This window comes from Manacus candei, unplaced genomic scaffold (genome assembly GCF_025592945.1).
Source record: "Manacus candei isolate 608988 ecotype Guabito, Panama unplaced genomic scaffold, ASM2559294v1 h1tg000014l, whole genome shotgun sequence".
Classification (NCBI taxonomy): Eukaryota; Metazoa; Chordata; class Aves; order Passeriformes; family Pipridae; genus Manacus; species Manacus candei.
In genome coordinates this window covers 30025053-30034326 of record NW_026138062.1, presented here as the reverse complement: position 1 = coordinate 30034326, position 9274 = coordinate 30025053, and positions in this window count along the sequence as shown.

Sequence of the window (9274 nt, the reverse complement as noted above, 5' to 3'; positions counted from 1 at the left end):
CCTTTACAAAGATCATTTTTTTCTAAAACGGTTTTCACCCTTATTCTATGTATAATGCTGCTGAATGGTAAAAAATACAAGATAAAACATTCTGTTAAAAAATTTAAGTAACTTAAGGAAACCAGATCCTAGCTGCTTTGTAGATGAAATTTCTAGGTTCTGTAGGGTTGGCTTCCAAAATCAGTTCATTTTTTTTAGAGTAATGTCAAAACTTAATTTTCCCACCAGTAATAAACCCCACAAATTTAACTTTAAGCTTTCTCCTTATTAATCTGAAAAAAATCCCTGTTTAATCAATTTTTGGGGGGGGAGGCAAATCTCATAATTTTGGAGGGGCCGGTGTGCCTCTTTTACTTTTTGAGTGGCTGCCTGAATGCTGTTGATGATGCAGGTGAGCTGCTTGTGCTGCTGCTGCTGCTGCCACCATGGCCATTTGATGCTGCAAGAATCAAAACTGCTGCCATGAAGGAGAAGGGGGAGAAAAAGCTTGCTAGTGTTGACTGTAAAGCTTTCACATTAGGAAGAATGAGAGGAAGGTGGGGGGAGGGGGAAAGTAGAAAAATGAGGAAGCACCAGGTTGACAAAAGGAACACACCATGTACTGGGGCAATGGGTACAGTCAAGCAGCACCCAGGACACAGAAGTCTGCAGAGGGTACAGCTAACATTTTATATGTGTATGTGCCCTGTTTTGGTTTTTTGCCCTTTCTCTTCATTGCAGTAACTGCAGTAACTCAGCAACTTCTGTGAATGTTTGGGTTACACAGTGCATTTTTAACATAATACCTTCTCAGTGTATGCATCGTATGTATTTTCTTTATATATTACAAAGAGCAGACTGTGTGCTGAAAAAATATTAAAATATTTTCATAAAGAATCTGGATGACAGAATGGTAAAAGGAATGCTTTGCAGAGCTGTTGCTTCCATGTACTGATTGTAGCAGTGCTACATTTGAACTTGCAGGTGCTTATATTCATGCCATTTTGAAGTCTATTGGCACCTGCCAGACCTGATTTAGATAAGTGTCACAAGCACCCCTTGAATGTTTGCAAATCAGGAAGGTGGATGGCTTAAATGAATAAAAGTAAATTCAGTGCTCCAAGCTGAGAGAACCATAGATTATAAATCTTGCATGATAGTTTGCCAAATTCAAGGTTTTTTGTAATTTGTGAGACCATAGTGACATTAGTTAAAGAAGTCAAAAGGGCAAGATTTTTGATTTTGGAGCCAAGAATTGTATTTTTTTGGTTTGTTTGTTTGTTTTTATTTGCTTTTCTTTTTTTTTTTTTTTTAAAAACTCTGTCAGAGTGAGGTTGCTGGATTGCTTGTATCTGTTGCTGCTGCTGCTGCTGCAAGGTTTGTTGCTCTTGCAAGGCCGAAGAGAGCTGGAATCTCTGCTGAGGGAGGCTTTGCCCAGGTCTGTTCATGGCAGAGCCAAGCTGAGACAACACTGAGAAAGGAGAACAGAAAGGCAGGCAGGTCAAAGAGGTCAGGTTGAGTTTGTCAGGGCTGAGGAAGGAAGGCATAGGAATACAGTGTAGCAGGAAAGGGGATCAGTAGAATTAGTTTCAGAGTCAGATTTAAAACAGTGCAGAGTAAGGTATACATGATATACCTACTCAGAACATAACTAGATTATGAAGTGCTTGTGGAGACACAAATAAGTTTCTCACACCAGATGTTAAGCACAGAGTTAAAGAAATACTCCTCAGCGAAGTCTGGCATGGAAGTTCCCATCATTTTCTTTTTGTATTAAGTACAGCTTATTTTCATGTGATACAATCAATTGACTGCACTTAACTGCCAAACAAAACAGAGAAGTGCATATGTTAAAAGTCCAGTATTTCTTGTGTAACTCACATGCTGATAATAATCAATAAATTGTTCTGATCTAACATATGACTTCTTTAAGATCAAACTCCACTTCAGTGTGAATTTATCAATATACACACTTAACTACAAAAGGAGGCTCAGCAAGCACATACCTGTGGCTTGAGGTTGCATAAAATTCCCTACTCCAGTCAGGTTAATTACAACAGCTTGTTGGGCAGATAATGCCTGATCTTGAGTGGATGGACCTTGGTCAGACCCCTAGCAAAAATGAAAAGCTTGATCCTTATTACCAAACTTTGGTTTGAAGTGTTGTTTAAAAATATTTAATGCTATGTCCTCCAGTGTATGCATATACAGGCTATAATGCAGTCACTACAAATAGAACCGATGTTGAATGCCCCCAAACAGCTTTGTTTTGGCAGAAATGGTACTGCACCTGTTACCCTGCAGAAGTCCCATGTAGTTGTCAACTTCCCTGTAGTCTAGCAGAGACTAGACTTTATGGTTGTAATCTTATGACTGTTTCCTGTCCCACTCCCAGCCCCAGAGTCTTCAGGTGACCCTGAAACCATCCATGTGCAAAGGTCCTAATCAATCAAAGTATGGAAAGCCTGACACTTTACTTTCCCATGTTCATATTGTGCCACACACTCCTTAATTTCATAAAAAATACAAACCCCGCTTTTAAAATTATATTTTCAGAATAGAGTAGTTCTCAAGTAATCACACAAATAGAGTAAGTGGAATCTGACAGTATCTCCTGAAGTCAAAGGGTGCTGAATTATGACCTCTTCTAGAACTTAAATTATGCATTGTTTTATAACATAGGGAAATAAAGCATTATATTCACAATCCAAGCAAACTGCACGGCTTATCAGTCAGATAAAGAGCCTGGTGCATTCCAGGAGCTGTGATGCTTCTTTAGCATAACCATATGATATAATGCCACTAAGATCTAAGAAAACCAGACCAGAAGATTGCGTGTTAAGAAGACATCATCACCTCTAAGACTGATGACTAAGACTTGCAGAGTCATAGAACCATATGGAGAAAACCCTAAGAATGAGATGAGAATGCATCTGTTCTGTTGGTAGCCAAGAAAATTGTTGGTCTTTATGGTTTGTTTCCACTAAGCACTGTGAGTACATATGTTCTTGTCCTTATGAAAGATAAGGGATCTACTGTTCATAATAGCTCATTTTAGGTAACCACCCCCTAGTCTTCCTCTAGAATGCACAGAAAGAGGGAAATTCCTTAGGGTAATTTAACCAATGCAGAGATTGATTTCCTCCACAAGAACTTTCTACCACAAGAAAGACTAAGCTTACATCAGCCTTTTTGTAAATGCCCTTGATGTTCAATGTCTAGACTATAAAAGAGTATGAGCTAGCATGATTTTTTTTCAGTAATTTAACCAGTAACTGACATTCAGACATTTGGATGCTGTGAACAAATCCGAAAATTTCCCATTAAACTGTTCCACATTCCAGAACAAGGCTTGTGACACAGGAGACTATACACCGTAAAATATTTGAGACAGGCATCTTGTTTATGAGCAGTCTACAGTAGCACAAGTGAAATGATTATGACAAACTTCAGTATCCAGTAGAGACTATTTGGTAAGCAAAAGTCTTGCATGTCTGGGAAGACAAACACAAAAGCAGAGCAGCTAGTTTTCCCAAACTGCTGCATCAGTGTTGGTAAAGATTTTTAAGTGCAGGCAGAACTAACCACTCAAAATTTGTCATTTTGAGAATAGGTCTCGGTCAAGACTTTAGACTTTTTCAATGCTTAAAGCCTTTAACACCAATTACAGGCAAGAGTAGTGCAAATGTCTTAAGATTACAACTTTAAAGCCAACTGATACCTCCTCTGGTGCAAAGAAAATTCTGTTGAATTACAGCAGTGAGGATTGTAAGCCAGCTCACAGCAGTGTAAGTAAGAAGTTTTAGTTAACTCTGTAATAATCGTGACAGCATTTTTTCCTCTGTTCATCTGATGTATCTGCTAGTTATGATAAACATTAACACTAAGCTGATTTTACACATCCAGTAGGCTGGCTCTCTTCATGATAGAGTTAGACAATGCTCAGCCAGTGGTTTTGTTACAGCTCTTCTATACAGTATACAAATAAAGAAGTATAACTCAGTTCCAGTCATAGCAACAGAGCCACTGCAGTCTTTGCTGTTCGAGAAGATTTAGGAGGAAGACTTTCCTCTCTCTCTGCTACAGATCTGTTGGGTAAAGGCTCGTTTACTTGTGAAGGTGGGGAGAATAGGAGAAACTGTTTCATCCATGCACTCCAGACTGAGGGCTGTTAGCACACACCCGTTCTCCCTGTTGCTGAGGACTACAGGTTGTAGGCTGCTGAGGTTGTTGCTGTGGAGAAAACTGTGATAGCTGCTGCTGGAGTGGGTTAAAAATAAGTGAACTGCCTGGAAGCTGATGAAGATTAAAAACAAAAGGCGTGATTCAATCAAACTGCTGAGTTTCCTACTGTTCTAGGATGAACATAACATTGATAATGACATACTCCCTAGAGGTTTCTTTTTTGGTTTGTTTTTTAATTCCTTTAAAATCAATAAGTTTACAATTGCTGCTGTTTGGGAAAAAGTCTTATGTTCTGAAAACAAACCTGCATGAAATTATAGTGAGATATGTCCACAGAAAAATACATTTTAATTATTCTAATTAAAACAGTAGATATTGTACTGATACTGAAAATGTAAATGTTAGCCTTCAAAAGCCTTGCATATTATTTCATCTTTCAGAATATTCCACTGGATTTTAATAGATAGTGAGATGACCTTGATTTCTCTCCTTACCCCAGGTTTAATTACTCTGATTTCAGCCAAATATTCTTGGTGTATATGAGTGGCAGAGCTAGCTTGAAAGGATGTGCTTCAATGTGGAATCATACAAATACAAGCATTTAGATCTATAGAAGAGCTCTACTCTGGCATAATTGCCTCCTGTGCCTCCCTTTTCCATGTTTCTGGAGTGCGTACAGGAGTGGGAGGTAGAAGTGGCAAAGCTACAGCTGTTCTTTTACTGGTAATAACTTCTTGAAGCATGGTGAAACACGTGGAACATTGTAGCTGCAATTCTGCACCTGTAACTGGCAACTGACTTCAAGATCCTGGAACTCCACCCAGTTCCACAAACAGTCCTTGTTCTGCTTTTAAATGCAACTCTGACATAAAAAGCAATATTCTGCTCATGTTTGTATGTATGCTTAGTGGAAAGAAAGCATTTACAGACCTTCTAAACTCCCTATCTTACATGAGCTTTTATTTCCATTACCAGAAGCTCTTTTAACTTATTATCATACCTAGCTGGGCATGCTGAGCTCAGCTTTTAGGCATTCTATGTGTAACCCCTGAGTGATTCTACTGTACTGTTTTGTACAGTATAATCATAATTAGAGTATAAAGAATGATTTGCAATAAAAGCTTAGGCAAATCCTGAAAATAGAATATTGTATGTTAGCATTAATCTTTTGAATTCAAATGTCAGCATTTTTAGATTGTTCCAGAAAATTAACTACTTTGTTCTGAGCTAGGAATATAATTTCCTCCTGGTATCTCTATGGAAATAGCTTTTTCTCTTAGTCCAAGCATTTTAAATAAGCAATTTAAACTTGCTGTAAGTGGTCTGACCAACTGGCTCCAAAGATCTGTGCAGGGCAGTGCAGTAAGCAGGTCTCTACAGAAACATAAGAAATAATCATTCTTATTGTGTCCAAGTATATCAATTACCTGTAGAAGATTTAAGGGCCAAAGATTTGATGTGTTTTTCAAACCAAAGGGGCTACTGTTAAAGAGAACATCTTTTTTTACAACAATTTCTTAGTGACTACTTTAACCTAATTAATGTTTTGTCCTAAACTGTTAAACAAATACTATATATGCACTGCCTGCACAATAGCATAGTGTTAAAAACTTAAAAGTTGAAAACAACGGAGTCAACAAAGAACATGTACTATTTCAATCATCATGGGACTTATCTAAATTTCATCAGATAGTTAAACTGCCATTTGCCAAATTTGGATCAACTATGAAGCAATTATTTAAGAATCAGAGGATAATACTGCATCTTTAAAAGCTACTGTGTAACTCCTGCTTAAATGTATCATGTACCGCTGTATTTGTTGTGGATGCACTAGCCAAAGTGTATCAATAGAAAAGCTTGAGCTGGTTTTTTTGGTTTTCTTTCTTTTTTTTTTTTTCTTCTTAATCTTTCATGTCCTGCAGAAAGAAAGGAAATAAATGCCAATGGAGGCTAGAGCTTTAACATAACTCTGTGCAGCACATTTACACAATTCATAGCACTAACATAAAACCACAGTCAATATGATAGAAGAAAACTTTTATAAGTTTTTTTCTTTGTGCAAAACAAGAAGGCAGAAAATTTACATCTTTTGAACTACTCACTTTTTAAATTATTTAATGCAAAAAGCATATTAGAATACTATGGAGGACACTGGAATGTTCAGTGTACAATTATTCATAAGAAAACTGAGAAACTGCAGCTATGGTTTCCTCTTTGTATGAATCTGTTCATGAAATGGCTCAAGATGCATACATATTTTAAAAATCTTTTATGATCTATAGCTATGATTACAATGAATCTGTCAGTGTTAATGAAAATACTTAAACTACAACATCACTTCTGATTGAAATTTGCATTTTAACACTTGAATGTATGGTGCTATCATCAGCAGCATCACCACCACACTTGCAATCAGCAATAATTTGTAAACCAGTGTAGGAGTGTTTTTAAAAAATCATCTTATTGTTTATTGTATCATCACCTCAGGACTGATCAGGTTATATACATACATTGATACACAACTGCACCAGCTTCTATAACATTTAATAAACTAGATGCTTAAATTATGTAAAGGCAAACTGATCTAACATACTGTTTTTATGCTGCAGAAAAAAAATCTACACTTTGGAGTTTTACCTCATCACATCATCTACCAGCTTTTCATATATGAGGAGATCATACTAATTGCATAAAATGTATTAAAACATATACACAGAGGGTGCATACATATATATACAGAAAAAAAACATAGTTACAATAAACAGAAAATACATACAGTGAACAAGAGACCTGCCTAAAACTGCGTAACTTACACAATTTAGGGTACACTGTACGCTTAAGTTTCATCATTCCACAATTTAAGAAGTTTACCTCAGGAAGCATTTATGCAAAAGCCTGAGATTTAATGGAGAATTTAGGTCGTGACTCACTTTGCGAAGAGCTTGCAGGAGACATGGCAGCTGGAGAGAGCAGGCAAACTCGATTAAGATCCATAGATTGTTTCCGAGAAAGACCAGGAGGCTTAGAAGGAGGAGGAGGAGTTGGGGATTTTAGATGACCACTTGACTGTTGTGAACTAAAAATATTCCCTGAAAAAGCATAATTAAAATATATTATTGTTCTGTGAGTACAGATTTACTCAAATATTTGTTAAGATACACTTTTGTGACCAATATAATCAGAAATAAAAAAAAAGAAATGCTCTTCTCACAGATAAGATTCTGGTATTTTTTTAATTAAATCTTTACTAAAGGGATATCCTGTAATTTTACAACAGGCAGAACATGTAAAAAGGAGATGCTTGAGTCAATAAATAGTTACCTGAAGAGCTACTTAGTGAACTTGAAGGTAATTTGATGGGAGGAGGTTGGTATTTTACACCTTTCCCCAGCACTGAAGACTGAACAGAGCCTGATATACTTTCTGGCTGCTGAGAAGAAAGAGAAATTAATACCACCACAGCAATGATGTGAGCTTCCATATAGCTGACAGAAAAGACAATTCAATTAATTTGTACTAAGATACCTCAAAACTATGACAAAATTCCCTTCAAACATTTCAGATTTTTATGTATTTATTTTAAAAAAACATAACCTATGACCAACGCTTTTTAGATGAAGTGTTTACCATCAAGAAGCAGCATGAAAGTGCTGGTAAAAATTTAAACAGAGCAAAGAAATAATTAAAGTAATTAAGGAGTTTCACTTTTGTCCATAATTCTGAAATCTTTCTTAGTAATTTTCACAAATGCAAGAGTGACAAATACACTTGAGGTAAAATAACACTTTGGTTTTACTTGAAAAATTGCCTAATTTCATTCATGCGCTCTGTCTATACCTGCCATTTCCAACCAAGACAGATTTAAAGAATAGGATCAGAATTCCTGATTCTAGGAGTAGAATTTTAAATACATTCAGCAAAATCCTGAAGGCACAGAAATCAAGACACATTTCCCCGCTGGCTTTAGTGGGATAAAAATTTCATTAATGTTTTTAGAGGAATGTGCTCCCTTTTTATTTGTTCTTAAAATTTACTTATCAGGCTGTCTGAACATAAATTAACTTCAGCTACTTGAGTCTGTAGTTCGCTGTCCTTCACAGCAGACCCTAAATCCAGAATTCCAATAGCTGACACTGTCAAAAGACTCAAGAATGAAACATATTTACAGTCATAGGTAGTCTATGTATTTTTACCTATAAAGCAGGTATCCATAAACGAAAGTAATGTCTAAGCAAACATACAGCCCACAAACTGCTGAAACTAGCAGATGAGGCTGCTGATATGGTGAATGGAATATTTCAATACTGGACCCTAAATTAGATGTGCATTGGTTGAGAAATCAGATCATTCTGCATTGTGCAGAATCACCTTTTTTTGGTAAGCTTGCCTTCCACTGATTCTCAGTAATGAGAGAGTCCCTCTATGTGTTTCTAATTGCTTGCTTATAAAAAATAATCTTTTGAGGAAAATTCTGAGGACTATCTTTCTCTTCTTCTACTAAAATCTGCTTTCTTGATTTTGAAAATAAAGACTAATGCCCCATTCCAAAGGTGACTAGATCATTGAATACTGTAACCTGAGTAACTTTGGTCCAGCTTTTGGTGGGGGCTTGCACAGGCAGACAAGATGACTTCTGCAAGTACCCTCCCACCCCAAGTTATTATATGATTTTAATGCATATATACATGCTTGCAGGTACATACCTGTATGTGTATACACATAAACATTTGTATCCCTTTCTGCAACTGCTGGCCTTGGAACACTGCTGGTCTGGCTGACACCAAGAACTACCTCTTTCAGGTTGTTGGAGTTTAAAACTAGGTGTTTAGGGGGGAGATGTTGATAAGGAAATAGCCCAACAGATACAAATATCATTTACGACTTGGAGCCTAAATACAGCTCATTGCGAAAGTACTGAATCTGACCAACAAAGCCAGAAGCAGCACATAAAACACAAGATGATGCCAACAGGCAGGAAAATTTGGGAATGCAAGAATTTATACTGGAAATGTAGAAGTCTGTGTGCATGCAAATATACACACTTTAAAGTTGTTGGGGTTTTTTTTGTTTCCTAGTTTATGGGTTGTTTTTTTATTATTATTTTGGTGTT